Source organism: Heterocephalus glaber, unplaced genomic scaffold (assembly GCF_053883595.1).
Source record: "Heterocephalus glaber isolate CG9 unplaced genomic scaffold, H.glaber_assembly_v1.0 deba00001745, whole genome shotgun sequence".
Lineage (NCBI taxonomy): Eukaryota > Metazoa > Chordata > Mammalia > Rodentia > Bathyergidae > Heterocephalus > Heterocephalus glaber.
Genome location: NW_028258451.1, coordinates 3369191 through 3384916, shown reverse-complemented (window position 1 = coordinate 3384916; position 15726 = coordinate 3369191). Strand labels below are relative to the sequence as shown.

Sequence of the window (15726 nt, the reverse complement as noted above, 5' to 3'; positions counted from 1 at the left end):
CAATATGCACACTGGTCAAACTCTAAGTCCGCATGCCAAAAACCTTTCTTGTCTTCCTTCTACTTTTGCTCCTTGTCTTTTCCTTCTTTTCCTTGGCTTCCACAGCTACTGCTATATAAGGAGCTCTCCTCTGATCCTGCTTATCTTCCTCCCTGGCTCTCTCTCTTTCACTGTCTCTCTATTCACATACACTTTACTACCTAACTGGAACAACTGTGTCATAGTCATGCCTTCCCAAGTCTCTTGCCTTTGGATTTTCCTTGTATTGGCTGGTGCTGACTTGGTTACAAAAGTTGAATTAATTAGCTGGTGGTTTTCTGGAACTGCCGGGTCAAATGGTGTGTACATTCTGTAGACCTCACAAAGCTGCTCATTAAAATTCTCAGGGCTCTCATTTGGCTCCTGATGGGTCTCTGACACTTTAATCATAAATAGTAGGTCTTTTACTTGCAGCCCGCATTCCTGCTAAAAGGGCTGTCTGATAATTTCTCAAGTTTTCCTGTCCTGCTTGGGTATTGGGATTCCAATCGGGCCGCACATTTACTGGGAATTGTTGTTCATGCTAAGCGTCTGGATTCTGCATATCACTCAGCATTCTAGTGGCATCAATCTTTTTAATTTCCCCTAAAAGTCTCTGCATTTCTTTAGAGGTTAACAACGTTCTACAAAGTTTTTTACAGTCCTCCCAATTAGGACAATGAGTAGCAAAGATGGAATCAAATAATTGAAGCATTTTGGAGGGGTCTTGGCAGAGAATAAATGGCTTTTTTTCTCTGGACCTAGCCTCCTTTTGTCCTTTTTTAAATCAAATCTCAAATACTGCACCTTGGTCTGACATATATGTGCCTTTTCCCCACAGTTTTTTTTCTAACTCACTATAAAGGAGGAGGCCATATCATAACCTGTTGGCTCTTAAACTCTTTGAAGATGACCAATGTACACATATTAGTAACATACTTAGAATTTAACCCTTTCATGACAACCAATGTAAATATATTTAAACTTTTCATAACAAATTTGAAACCAACAAAAAAAAATACATATTTTCTTGATAAATAATTTTCGCACATTTTTTGACATACCTAAACCTTCTGGTCTTGTATATATATATATTTTATCTTTCTAACAACACAAACATGCACAATTTCTTATATCAAAATTGCATCTCTTTTACTTATAGCTTTTTAATATTTTTTATCTCACTTACTGTAGACCTTTTGTCACAAACTTCTCTTTAGCTGTTAAAATTTTAAAGTGTCCCTTTTTTGTTCTCAGATTGTTACATTTTAAATTTGGTTGGCTGACAATAGAACCATAGTGACCTTGAGGTTTTTTTTTATCAACAAAGTACAGAAAAGAGCAAGTTAACCCTATAACTACAATTGAAGAATTTGCAATGTACAAGAAATATTTTAAGCACACCAATTAGACATCAATTCAAACTGAAACACAGATACATTTATCAATTAGCTAAAATTTGTAACTTGATTTCTCTTGTAAAATTTCTTACTTTCTCTGGCTTTGTTTTATGACCTTCAGAGCTTTCTTAGCTGTTTTCAATCCATTACTTATTTACTATTTTCAATTCTTTGTTTTAACTTGAGTTCAAGCCCTATTCGATCCTCTCTGGGTCTGACCACAGCATGCATCCTCTGGTGCACTAAAGTCAAGCAGTTCTCATGCTTTTGTTCCCACCTCCTCCACACCTGTGAATTTAGCAACACAAAAGGAGGGGGAAAGTCAAAATTCTCTCAGTCTGGATCTGAAAGGACTGGTTTCTTTCCAGCCTCGTCCTCTTTCTGATGGAGGACCAGTATATTGTTTTTTTCTTCCAGGGTGCACATATGAAGCCAAGGAGGCATTCTGTGGCACAATTTGAGACATAAATCAATATAGAGAAAACTGATATGGATGTTTCCATCCAGGGGTGGTGACTGTTAGCCAGACAGACCAGACAAGACCCTCATCTAGGGATCTCTCAGTTGGCCAAGCTGGGGAAAGTGTGGGCCATTCTAACTCATAAAAGGCTCTTAAGTTTTTGGGGTTTCATCTTAATACCATAATTTCAAGTAAAACCTTTAAAAAAAATTCTTAAGCATGCACTTCAAGACAGTAGGACAAGATATTTCTGTCCCCATGATTGGCCGATCAGAGTGTTGGTGTATGTATGGGTACCCTTGTACAGAGACACAAAACAAACAAAGGTGGGAGATCACTCTCTCACCTGCGAGCCTCTCGGCCACTTTAAGGTCCGTTCAGGCTAAGGTGAGCTGTCACTTAAGCTCACCATGGTGCCTTTTTTAAACGTGACCACACCAATTCTGCGACTCAGGGAGGACTCCTTAAGCAGTGCAAGCATCTCCTCCCTTTGTCTTGTTCAGCAGCTAGTTCCACTCACTCTCCAATCCAGAACCCTTTCACTCACACATTTATTCAGAAGTTATCCCATTCCCTCCAGTGACTCCCTAATCATAACCAAAACAAATGAAAGAAGCTACCTCCCCAAATAGCAAAGCACAAGAGGTAATTGGGCCCCTGGACTATTTTTGCCCAAAGTTCACAAAGTGAACCAAAACAAATGGGAGGAGCTTTCTTTCTAAATGGCAAAGCACAAGGGGTGATCAGGCCCCTGCACTATATTTTCCCAAAGCTACAAAATATAAATTCACAAAGTGAATCCAAAGCAAAACCAAAAGTTAACAACTAGGGGGTTTCCCGGGGTTTCTCACCCAGCAAAGGAAAGAGACAGATGAGACAGGAAGAGCAGCAGCCCTCCTTGTCATCTTCCATCTCGGGTTCAGGCAATCTGCAACTGGTGAGCGGATCTCAGTGTCCTGTTGGGGAGCCTAGGAAATTAGTCCCAGGGGCACACCTTTCCTCTCGAGGAGACAGAGAGCCACTCCCTCCAGTGGAGTTCAGGCTGATGCCCAAAAGGGCCACTTTTTTCCCAATTCTGTCAGGGAACCAAATGTTCCAGAATCTCAGAAAGAAATGTATGGAGACACAAGTTGGGTAAAAGAAACAAAGCCTTTACTTGCTAGCAGGGCAGGACTGCCAGAAACTCGTCTGATCAATGTCTGCCCCATTCTTTGTTTTAACATTTCGTTTTATATCTTCTTTTAGCCATTACCTCATTCCTGGTGGTCTTAGTCCATAAAATTTGTTTCTCTTTTACAACTAGTTCCTGTTAATGGTTAAAGTCACAGACATGTAACAAACGGTGCTTAAAACACATACATTGTAAACTACCCAAACATTTCTACTTTGCTTTTCTCTAGGTTAAATGTTATCTACAGCTAGGTTACAGGTCAGGTTCAGTTAGCCATCATCTTAAACAATAAGAGTTATGGGAAAGGTAAATCTTAAAGGAATGCATTATTTATTCTACTTCAGCTACCTTAATAACTAACCTATAGCTCAAATCTTCTCTATCAGTACCGAGAATTGAACTTAGGGCCTTACGCTTGCCAGCCAAGCACTGTATCACTGAGCTACATCCCTGGCTCATGCTGTGACCACTTTTCATAGAAAACACAGCATGACATCTGTGGGGTCAGGTCATGATGGACCGAGATTTCAATTAAAGCAGCAAAAGAGGAGAGACATCTAGCCAATTATGGAGAGTGTAGAGTTATTTGTACTTTTTTTTTTTTTGGTACCAGGATCAAACTCATGTCCTTGTGCTTGTGGAGCAGGTGGCAGAACCACTGAGCTAAATCTCTGGCCCGAGTCATTTGTTTTTGATAGTCCAAAATATCCGAAATTGTCTGACTCATACTCAGTCTCTTAAGGATTTTCTCCTTAAGAAATTAACAAATAAGTGGTCTATTTTGAGAATTCTGCCAGGCATGTGCTTACATCACATATCCCAGCATTTCTACATTCACTGAGGAAACCCTTTCATGAACCTCTAGGATCAATAAAATTCAGATTAAGGTCCTCTGATCTGCAGAAAGCAGAAAATATCCTCCACTAGGAAGGCTATACCTAGCTCATGAAGTGGATCTTGCTGTGGTTTCATTCCAGCCACTCATGTGAGATAAGGCTCAGAGAATGAGCAATGGATTGAAGTTGTTCCCTCCAGTTTTGATGTTTCCTACATCACTGGTCACTCCCACCAGGAAGAATTCAGGATGGAAAAAAGTTCCAGGTAAATGGCACAATTGTGTGCAATGGTTTTTATTTTGTCTGCAGTACTGGGGGTTAAATCCAGGGCCATTACACTGAGCTACATCTCCAGCCCTTTTTTAATTTTTTGAGACAGTCTTGCTAAGTTTCTCAGTCTGGACTCAAATGTATGATTCTCTTCCCTTGGCTCTGTGCATTTTGAGCTCATATATACCCTATGCCCCACCCAGACACTCAGACATTCTCCACAGTTTGATGGGTTCCCCAATGGCTTTTCCAAGCTTTCTTCCTGTATCAGTCAGTGCTCACTATAGAAACACATACTAAAAGACATATAAACATATCAGGATTTAAAAAGTAGGCTTACAATGGCCACCTGCACAGTCACATGTAGCAGAGTACAAAAGGGGTATGTGTGCACTGGAGATCCAAAGGATCCAAGTGTCAAAGGCCCGGAGCTCAATGGAGGGTTCCATAGGAGTCAGTATCAGGAGACCAAAGGGTCTGTGCTGGAAGGCTAAAGTGTATGCACTGGAAACCAGGAGACAATGTTCAAGGTGAAAGTGAAAATGGAGCTCCTCCAAAGCGAGCCTTCCAGGTATGGCCACGGAGGGTTTTCTTCTTCCATAGCTTCTCGATTGATTTCTCTCTGCTTTCCAGTTGTCATGCCATGAGAAGCTTTCCTCTAACCTTCCACCATGCCACTCTGGCTTGGAGCAATCCAACTATGGACTGAATGCTCTACAAACCATGAGCCAAAATAAACCTTTCTTCCTTTAACCTGTAGGTTTTGGTATTGTGTCTCAGAAAATAGAAAGTAACTAAGACACACAATAAGGTAAAAATTCCACCTGAAAGATTTCCCACATTAACTACATTTATTGAGTTTCTGTCTATTATGAGATTACGAGATCTCTGGTGTTCTGTAAAGGGAGAACCCTGGCTGACAGTTTTTCCAACCTGATGCTATTCTTGAGGTTTCTGTGTCAATTTTCTGAACCCCAGTAAGAAAGAGTTCCAATGACTTCCCACACTTTGGATCTCAAGCTATTTCTCTGTGGTATGAATTCTCTGATGCAGCACAGTGAGAACTCCAACTGAAGTATTTTGCATTCTGATTACATTCATGCAGTTTCTTTCTTGGGTGAATCTGATGGGAAATAAGCCCTGACATTTGATAGGACTTCTCAGCAATGACCCTCTTAAGGCCTCTTTAAGTTATGCTTTGATTTACATTAAAATCAAAGATATAATGGGAAGATTTCTCACACTGATTACAAGGAAAAGATTTTCTTCAGTGAGTTCAATGATGCCTAGCTAGCTGAGCACTCCTCCTAAACTGTCCCAGCTCATGACATTCAAGAAGTGTCACTTAAATATTAGTTTTGTAACATCTCATGCATTGAGGGTGCTGGCTGAGACACTTCTCATACAGATCATTACATTCAGAGAGCATCTTTCCAGCATTAGCTCTGTTGTGTAAAACTAAATTGGAGCTCCAGTTAAAGAATTTACCACATTCATAGGGTTTTTTTCCTGTATGATTTCTCCCTTGGTGAGAAAAGCAAAACTTTTAAAGAACTTTTTTCTCATTTATTACAATTGTAAGGGTTGCTTTCAATAGGGCTTGGCTGGTATTCATTAGGGCAATATTTATGTTAAAGGTTTTCACATTTATTATAGTCAAAAGTTTTTTCTCCTTCTGATTATTAAAGGCTATATCATTGCAGAAAGAATACTCATTACATTTGTAGAGCTTTTCTATTTCCCTTTAGTTCACTAAGGGAAAAGCTCTGGCAGAGAGCTGTACAAAATTCTTGTTTTTACTTCTATACCTTGCTTCATGACTTAAAAAGTCACTTTTCAAACTTATTTTGAGGGTCAGGTTTATGTACATTTGTATCCTATAAATTTGGTATTCAGGAAATATGAGAAAATGCAAGCAGTTCTAGACTACCATCCTAAAATCAAACCAGTGCTTCCACCCATGGATAATTTCATGTAGTTCTTGCCCCAGTGAATAGTCAATTTAAACATATTTTAAAAACTTTACATAAACACATAAATTCTACACACCCATTGTATTACTCAGATTTTCCATTGTTGGGGCTATCTGACATCCACAATTTGAAGGAGATATTTACTTGGCTCATGGTTACAGAGGTTTCAGTCCATGTTTAGCTGGGTCCGAGGCAGAAACATCATGGCAGATGGCTGTGGCAGAGCAAAGCTACTCAATTCAGGGCAGTCAGGAAGCAGAGCATGGGGGAAGAGTGCCAGATAAGAACGGGGTAAGAACTAGAGAGCTGAAGGTCATGCTTCTATTACTCCACACACCCTGGAATGTGCTTTACTAATTTGGTAGATATCTCTTGACCCAGTTACGCTGACAATCACAATTAACTGGTCACATGCAATAACAACGTACAGCAGACATAACCTTTTTTAGTTTGGTCCAGGCTATTTTCCCCTCCCCATTTACTCTCCTCAATCTCTTACGGTTTCCATCATCTCTAAATATATACAACATAAGCAATGCAATAGTAAGCAATCTTAGAAATCCGTAACTAGTGCCTTCATTCTACAGGTCAAATGAACTCCATGTTCAGGAATACCTATCATAGATATTTCAAAATGACTTTCAAGGTCCTTCTATAACTATTTTCTTCAGGTTTTTTTTTTGGTACCAGGGATCGAACTCGGGTCCTTGTGTTTGCAGGGCAAGCGACAGAACCACTGAGCTAAATCCCTGGCCCTATTCAGGTTTTTTTTTTTTTTAAATTTATTATCAAAAACACACACACACACACACACACAGAAATTAAAACCATTCAAAGAAAAACAATGCAAGGGGAAAAAACCCTACAATTATATTCAAATACAGTAGAACCCAACCAAAACAAAACTGAAGAGTACTTAAATATTTTTCCATATAACTTAATAAAACATCTCAAGCACCAACAAGACACCAGAGGATGTGATTTGTTTCAGAAAGATCCCCCAAACCAACAATGAGCAAATAGTGGTCTGGAAAAAAACTCCAGTTAGCTAGCATACTCCATATAAGCCAAACTTCTGCCTAATTTAAATTTTGATAGTCATATGACACGCAGTGGAAACACAATCCAAGAAATATATTAGGCAATTTCATCCGTTTGTATCCTTAATTACACTTTCAGTTTCTCACACCAGAGAAACTTCGGTATTTACACGTGTGTCCTATTTATTTCACTGAAGAGGATGGCCTCAATATGGATCCATTTAGCTATAAATGTCTCTAGTTTCTGGTTCTTTATGGCTGAGTAGTATTCCATTTTATAAAAAAACCACATCTTTATCCCGTCTCTAGTTGATGGGCATTTGGGTTGTTTCCAAGCTTTAGCTAATTACAAACTGTGCTGCTATAAACATGGGTGCACAAAGGTTTTTTTTTAAAATCATGAATAGATGCTTGGGTTTTGTCAAAAGCTTTTTCTGAGTCTACTGACATGATCATATGATTTTTGTCCTTGCTTCTATTTATGTGATTAACATATTGATTTGCCTATGTTGAACCAACCTTGCATCCCTGGGATAAAGCACAGTTGGTCATGATGTGTAAGGTTTGTTGCATTGTTAATATCTTCTTGAGGATATCTACATTTGATTAATGAGTTTGGCCTGTAGTTTTTCTTTTTTGGTACCAGGGATGGAACTTGGGATCTTGAGCTTGGTGTGCAGGTGGCAGCACCACTGAGCTAAATCCCCGGCCCTGTAGTTTTTTAGTTGAGCCCTTGTCTGTTTTGCTACCAGTGTAATGCTAACTTCCAGGAATGAGTTTGACAGTACCCCTTCCCTTTTAATTTCATTATAAAGTTTAAGGAATACCGGTGTTAGATCTCCCCAGAAGTTCATGTAGAATTCAGTGGTGACTCCATTTGGGTCCTGGACTTTTCCTAATTGGTAGGCTTTTTATTACTACCTCAATTTCATTGCCCATTTTTGTTATTCAAAGTTTTGTATCTTCTTGGTTGTTTTGGTAATTCGTATGTATGTAGAAATCTATCCATTTCTTCTGGATTCTCTAATTTATTTTATATTTAAAAAATTTTTTTGGTACCAGGGATCAAACTCGGGTCCTTGTGCTTGCACAGGAGGCTGCAAAACCACTGAACTAAATCCCCGGCCCTTCTCCAATTTATTGAAGTGCAAATTTTCAAAGTAGTTACTTATAACCCTCAGGATTCCAGCGATGTCTGTTGTGATTTCACCTTTTTCATTTCTAATTGCATTGACATGGGTGTTTTCATTCCTTTTTTTTTGGTACCAGGAATCGAACTCAGTACCTTGCACTTGCATGGCAGGCAGCAGAACCACTGAGCTAAATCCCTGGCCCTTTCATTCCTTTTTAAAAAATGCTGCCTACCGTGCCACCTGCCGTGCAAGCTCAAGGTCCCGAGTTCAATCCCCAGTAACCCCCCCCCCCAATATATATGATTGGCTAAGGGCTATTTTGTTTCTGAATGAACCAGATCTTAGGTTCACTGATTCTTTGTATTGTTTTCCTTTTCTTTCTTTCTTTCTTTCTTTTTTTTTTAGCTTTCTGGGTCCTTTAATTTGCTATATATGTACTCTACATTAAATGTGATTAATTGTAAAAAATAATCTCTTGAAGAAACCTTCACAACAAATACCAGATTTCCCATTAACAAGAAAAGGGGATCAAGTTTAACAGGCCAAAATAGAAGACAAGGAATCTGTCAAAACATGTATAGCTGGCATAGAATAGCTCTGACTTCAGATCCCCTGTGCTGAAGGAGTCACTAGGTATAAGAGCTGTAAATATCCAGAGTCAGGAAGGAAACAATGTGTTCTTTCCCATTTAGTCATCCTTGGAGCTCTCAGCAGAACTCTCATCTGTAGCCACTTTCCAATTTGTGCGTTTGTCCTTTTTTTGTATTTCATTGTTAGCTACAGGAATATGGACTTTTCCCTCTCTCTTTTTCCTTTTGGTTTTCTTAGTGTTTCTTTCCTCACTTTCTTCAGAACTAATGGATGCTGAATCATCTGACTGGGAAGTGTGACTTTCTGTCCCTAAAAATAAAACTGGTTTTTTGAGAGACTTTTTTCTGGATTTTTTTCTTGTGCTTATGTGGTTGCTTCCTTTTTCTGGTACTAGAACCACCAGTTTCTAATGAGAACTCGGCTTGAGGAATCTGCTGTTACATCTACGGCTTCCTTCTTGCTTTTCTTCTGTGTGACCTTTTTTTCTGCTTCTTTTTGTGGGACTTCTTTGACTTTTTATGTTTGCGGGATTCATGGGTAGATGATTTTATCTGAGGAGATGTTTTCTTCCCATTGGCAATATCTTGCTGATCACTACTGTTTCAAATTCTTCAGGGTTTAACTCCTTATAATCACTGTGATCCCCATCTGTCCGGCATGTTAGCTTCATAATCATATAACTTCTTGTTCCAGGATTTAGCCTTAAGAAAATCATCTTCCAGTGTCCCAGAAATTTCAGTCTTTGGCCTCCACTATTCTCTCTTGACTTTCTTCATCAAAACCATTGCTACACATCTGACTTGAACTTCTGCGTAACATTTTCCTTTTGGTTTCCGGGTAAGTATCTTCCATCTGTTTCTCTATTTCTCTAATTTTCCACATATCTGATTCTTCCTGGACCTTACTGTGAGCATTTGTATGCCGAATGACATTTCTCAGGACTTTCCCCAGCGGAACCCGGGACATTCTTCAATTTCTTCAATCGTGTGTCGCAGACTCGAGTGGCAGGGGTGTGGGGAGGAAGTGGTCTCCTTGGTATTGTTTTCTATTAGTTTCTGCTCTGTTCTCTATAATTTATTGTACTAACACTGGATTATAATTTTTCTTGTTTTTAGAACCTTGAGGTACATCACTAAGTTATTTGGGCTTGCTCTGTCTGATGTTCACAGCTATAAATTTCCCTTAGGACAGATCCCATATTTTCTGGTATGTTGTACTGGCAATATAATTTAATTCTTGGGCCTCTCCTTTTTATTTTTCCTTTTTTGAGATGGAATTTTGCTATCTAGCACAGTCTGGCCTTGAACTCTCCAGGATCATCCTAACTCAGCCTCCCAAGTGCTGGGACAAGCATTCACTACCATGCCTAGCTGGAAGTAATTTCTTTCTTGATTTCTTGTGACCCACTGATTACTCAAATGTGTATTGTTTAATCCACATGCATTTTTGTAATTTTTTATTACATAAATTAACCCATTTATTATAGACTAGGGATGTCTCAAAGAATAGAGCTTCTATTGTCTGTAAATAACCTATTTTTAGTTCCTTTGTATGGAATGTTATTAGTTTATGAATCTTTTTGTATTTATTTATTTTTTTTAAAGAGGAAAAGGTTTATTTAGGTCACAGTTTGTAGAGGTCTGTCAAACAGGTATTGCAGAGGAGAAACAACACAGAATGCACAAAGTAGCAAAAGAAACAAGGGAACCTTAATAGCATCTTCCTGCTCTTTTTATCTTATCTGGACTACTTATGTGGGTAACACATGCCCTTAATCCTAGTGCCTTTGAGCCTAGCAATGAACCATGAATCATTTCCAGCATCACACACTGTAGATCCAGCCACCTCCAAAAAAGCCCCACCTCATTGGCATGAGGCTTTGGGGGGGGCATCTAAACATAAGTCACAGCACTGTGCCCCTGGACCCCCAAAGATTCGTGCACATCCCTTTATGCAAAAGCCATTTAGTCCATCTCTGAGTTGCCAAAGTCCTAACAGTTTCAGCATTGCTGAAAAGTCCAAGTCCAAAGTCTCCTGAAAGTTAAGGCAAATTCTTAGCTGCAAGCCCCTATTTTTTGTATGAAAAGAAAGTTAAACATGTCTAACATTCAATGGCATAAGATAGACATTTCCATTCCAAAAGTTACAAACAGGAGCATACAAAGGAATGGGACCAAGGCAAGTCCAAAATCCAGCAGGGCAAACAGTAAATCTCACAGTTCCACTTCCAGCACCCCCAGCAATCTGTGACAAGTTGTGAACTCCAAAGGGTTTGGGTGGCCCAGCCGTGGTGGTACTCCCTGTGGTTGTGCCTCCCATAGGTTCCTTCTGTGGCTGACTTTGCTCACTCCTTGCAGCTTTCCTTGGATGATCCAGATTCCTGGCTTCTCCAACCTTCTGGGATCTCCACTGTACCTTTGGCTTCATATTCTGAGCTTCACACATTGTCCTCTCAGGGGCACACTGCCTGGCCTCCCAGGCCTTCTTCTGAAATCTTTGGAATTCTTCTGAATTCTGTGAATCTGTGGAGGCCTTCCTGACCCCACAACTCTTGCATTCTATTTTTTTGGTACTGGGAATTGAACTCGGGTCCTTGTGCTTGCAAGGCAGGTGGCAGAACCACTGAGCTAAATCCCCGGCCCTCATTCTGCATGCACATAAAACCAACACCACGTGGATGATGCCAAAAGTCTGCCACCAACTGGAGCAGTAGCCAGGTTTCCTTCTCTTTTGACTGTAGGGTCCAATGCCTATGAACCAAATCCAGAGGAACAACTGCCCTAGGCCACTGCTATTCTGGAACATGGTATGTAGGGAACTGGGAAAAGATATGTTACCAGAATCCTTGTTGTGGGTCCTGGTCTTCTGTGAGCCAGGACAGTGCAAGGGAAATTAAAGAATAAAGACAGCAAATGAGACAAGCAAAGAAGCTGGGTTCTAGGCCTCATCAATGCTGCTCTGAGCAGCAAAGACAAGGCATCCGGAGCTTACCATTATTTATTGGGTTTGTAAGGTGTAACAGATGACTCAGGGGGTGGCGATAATTCTAGACTGATGAAGATCTTATAATTAGAATAAGTATCAGATGTCTTGGAGGGTGGCGGCAATCCTATGACCATGACGATTTTAGGTCGATGAGCTTAAATTGATTAGCACAATAAGATGAGCAAAGATGTTTTTACAACAGTAGGTGGGCTGAGTTAAGCTAGTAAGGAATTTGTCCCTTCCCAGATGAAACTTTTCTCTTACCACTTGGTGTTCAAAGAACCAGGGCATCTTCAGCTGATGTAATCTTGCCCTTGAGTGTCACAGCATCACAGGACCACTGAGGTCTCAGCTGTGACCACAGGCAAAAATGGAGTTCTGTATGTTATAGCTGGCCTGTAGGCAGTAAGACTAAGCCTAATCATAGTTTAACTGTGAAATGATCCCCCCCCCCCCCAATTATGTAGAATGGCTGACAATGGTGCTCTGGCACACTCATCTCAAGGCAAAGTCTTTCACTTTTGCAATCTGAGACTGCAAAGGATGGAATCCTGGTGTTTCTTGTGATGTCCTCAGGCCATCTATTCTATTCTCCTGTTCCTTCTCAACAATCAAGATCTCTTCTGCTCTATCTTCGCAGGCTGCAACTTTACTGGAGCTTTCTTCTTGGTTAAACTGAAAATATTTTAATTCATTTGGCTTGGCTCTTGATCTGTCTAAAGGCCCCCAACAGTAGCCATGGCACAACCTCAATAGCAGACTGCCTGGAAATTTCTTCTGCCAGATTAGTCTGCCACCCTTAATTTCAGTCTCAGGCACAGTCTCTGGACATGAGTGAAATGCAGACAAACTTTCTACCAAGCCATAACACACATCCTCTGTAGTCCAACAGCCAATGCAGTCCTTTTACCCAACAGAAACCTCTTGAGCCTGGTCTTTACCAGCAAGCAGCATTCTATCAGCCTTCTGGTTTTCTGAGCTCTGACCAGACTCTCCCATAAAGTATAGCATAAGGTGTCCAACTACTTTTTCAGCTGGCATCTGTGAACATTTCCAAACTCTTCCCACAAGTCAGTCCCAAAGTTGCCTGACCCACATGGTTAGGTATAGTCACTGCAACAATTCCACTTCTCTGGTACTTTTTGTCTTAATTTTCTGAGAAAACATTGCTGAGACAAAATACTTGACTCCCAAAGTTAAAGGGGGAAAGTTTAGTTAGCTCACAGTTTGTAGAGGTTTCAGTCCATAACCAACTGGCTCTCAGGCAGGGTGCCACATGGTGCATTCTTTTATACAGCATACTGTTGGGTCTTGTTTTTGAATCCAACTTGCCAACCTGTCTTATGATGGAGAAGTTGGGACCATTCACATTGGTAGTTATTACTGAAAGGTACAGTATTGACTTATTCCTGTCATTGCATTGTTTTCCTGTTGCTGACCCCTACCCTTTAAATTCTCACCCTACTTGGTATATTCATTTCATTGAAACTTTTGGCACAGTTAGCTTCATTGTCTCTTTCTAGGACATCCTAGATAAGTTTTTGGAATGCTGGTTAATTTTTAAGGTACTCTTTGTCATGGGAAGACTATAATTCTGTATCAATTTTGAAAGATAGTTTAGGATATATAATTTGGGGTTAGAGGTTGTTTTCAAGCTCTCCTGACCTCTAAGGCTTGTATTGAGAAATCTGTTGTAATTCTAACAGATTTATCTTTATAACTGATTTATTGCTTTTAACAGCTTTTTTCAATGTGAAATCTTGTATGTCACTTGTGTCATACTTTTCTCAGCCCATATTCTTTTCTCTTCTCTATATTTTTTGACATACAAGAAAAGTTCTCATTTTTATATAGAATACATTGTATCTACTCTTTTATAAATGAATACATCTTAGTTTCTTTACAAGTTTTGTAACCCATATATTTATAAATTATCTTAAATTTTGCATTAAAAAAACCCCCATGGAAATCATTAGCTTGTTAGGAATGACTTTTGTGTAAGGTCTGATGCAGGTATAAGCCAACTCTAGGCATGTGAGCATCCACCACTATCATCTAATAGCTGGGAAGCACAGCTCTCCTTCAGCAGCTGTCCCTGGTCTACTCCACAGAGCCAGTGGGTGGGGCATATGGCACACAGGTCAAGGTAAGTGCCCCTGGTGGCAGCTCCTCAACCTAACCATGCCTTGGATCCCATCTCTGCCTTAGTCTCGCCATCCTGGGGACCTCAGCAGTTAACTCTTTCTCATGTTTAGTCCAAAGACAAAGGAGAACCGTTTCAGCTGGAAATCTTCCCACAGGGCATCCCCAGCCCCTGGCACAGAATACCTGAAGTAGTTTGCTAGCTCCTAGGCCTACAATGGAGGACTTCTGGGGTTAGTCTGGCCTCATGTGACTGAGATAACACTGTAGGCTCTTCTTGGCCAGGACCACTGACCAACTGCTGGCCCCAGGCTAAGGTGATTTAAAGGCTGGTGTTTGTGCTTGGGATCTGTATGGGAACAGGCAGAGGTACTATAGCCTCTGACCTAGCTTGGCAGGTCACTGAGTATCCCCCAGGTCTCACTCTTTCTTGAACCAGCATCATGCCCACATTTGGTGGACAATGAGACTGTCTTTCAGGGAGATGAAAGGTTTGCAGGAGAGCACAGTGCCCATCTCTACACAGGAAGGTCTTCAGCTTCAACCTGCAGATTCTGTGCATCAAGGGATGAGGAAGACAAACAGGCTGCATATGTGGGAGCAGACATGGTGGACACGAGTCAGACAGGGCTGTAAACTTGGCTGTGCCTTTTTTGCAATTTTCAGAGGATGAAGGCACCAAAGGTCCAGGTTCCATCTGTCCACAAGCACCCACTTTGGGAAGGCCCCCTTTGGCCCCAGAAATCTCAGAAGAGAGAGAGGCCAGGTGCTAAGGGAGCACCAGCAGCCCTACTACTTTTCACTTATCAGGCAGAGTGTGACTGCTACAGGGTATCTTGAAATGAGTATTAGCTTTTTCAAGACATGCCCAGAACTGACCTAGCAGTGTGTAGCCAGGAGGAGCATCCGCAGTACATCTTCCCCTATGCCACTCTGAACCATGTCTTCAGAGAAAGGGCTTAAGTATGGAGGACCTAACTGTACCTGTTTCAGATGTACAAGCTCATGCAGAGCAGCACATGACCAATGGCTGGTGAATGTGTATTTCTGCTCTATTTTTGGAATTAAAAAAACCTTGACAGTATCTTGCTAAACTGCTGAAGCTACACTCTCAACGTGTGATCTTCCTGCATCAGCCTCCCAGAGTTCTGGGATTATAGGTATGTGCTCACCATACCTATAGAATATTTTTACTTTGGGGAGGCTAGGAACAAACCCAGGGCCTTGTGCATGCTAAGTACAGACTCTACTCTTGAGATACACCCCAGCCCTAAAATGTTTTTAAATGTCATGCAGAACTGCAAGAGTGGCCAGGTGTGGTGGCATAGGCCTGTATAATCCCAGCACTTGGGAGGCTAAGACAGGAGGATTGCTATAAATTCAAGGCCAGCCTGGGGCTCCATAGTGAGTTCAAGGTCAGCCTGAACTACACAGCAAGAGCCTCAACAAAACAAAACAACTGCAAAGAGCAATGGTAGAGCTCTTGGATGCAGTGTTCTCCATGCCACAGGCTGTGCAACTTGGAGATTCTCAGTGTGCATCTGTTGTGAATGCAGGCATCAAATACACACCTAGTACAGCCACCATCTTGTTGCTTAACTTGGTGATGGGCAAATGGCCAGAGGTTCCTTCCCTGGAGTCCCTCAGGAGACTGGAAACAAAGCAACTGCACATTTCCAGGAGGTTCCATGCTCAGGGGGTTCCTGC

The 15726-nt window shown here is 40.9% G+C and overlaps 1 pseudogene across 1 annotated transcript; it reads right to left on the bottom strand.

Annotated features, from left to right (window-relative positions):
• Nucleotides 1–6975: 6975 nt before the first annotated feature.
• Nucleotides 6976–10166, bottom strand: LOC101700155 (uncharacterized protein NKAPD1 pseudogene; annotated as a pseudogene). The gene has a single exon (XR_015447243.1). The product of XR_015447243.1 is annotated as an uncharacterized protein NKAPD1 pseudogene (transcript).
• Nucleotides 10167–15726: the final 5560 nt, after the last annotated feature.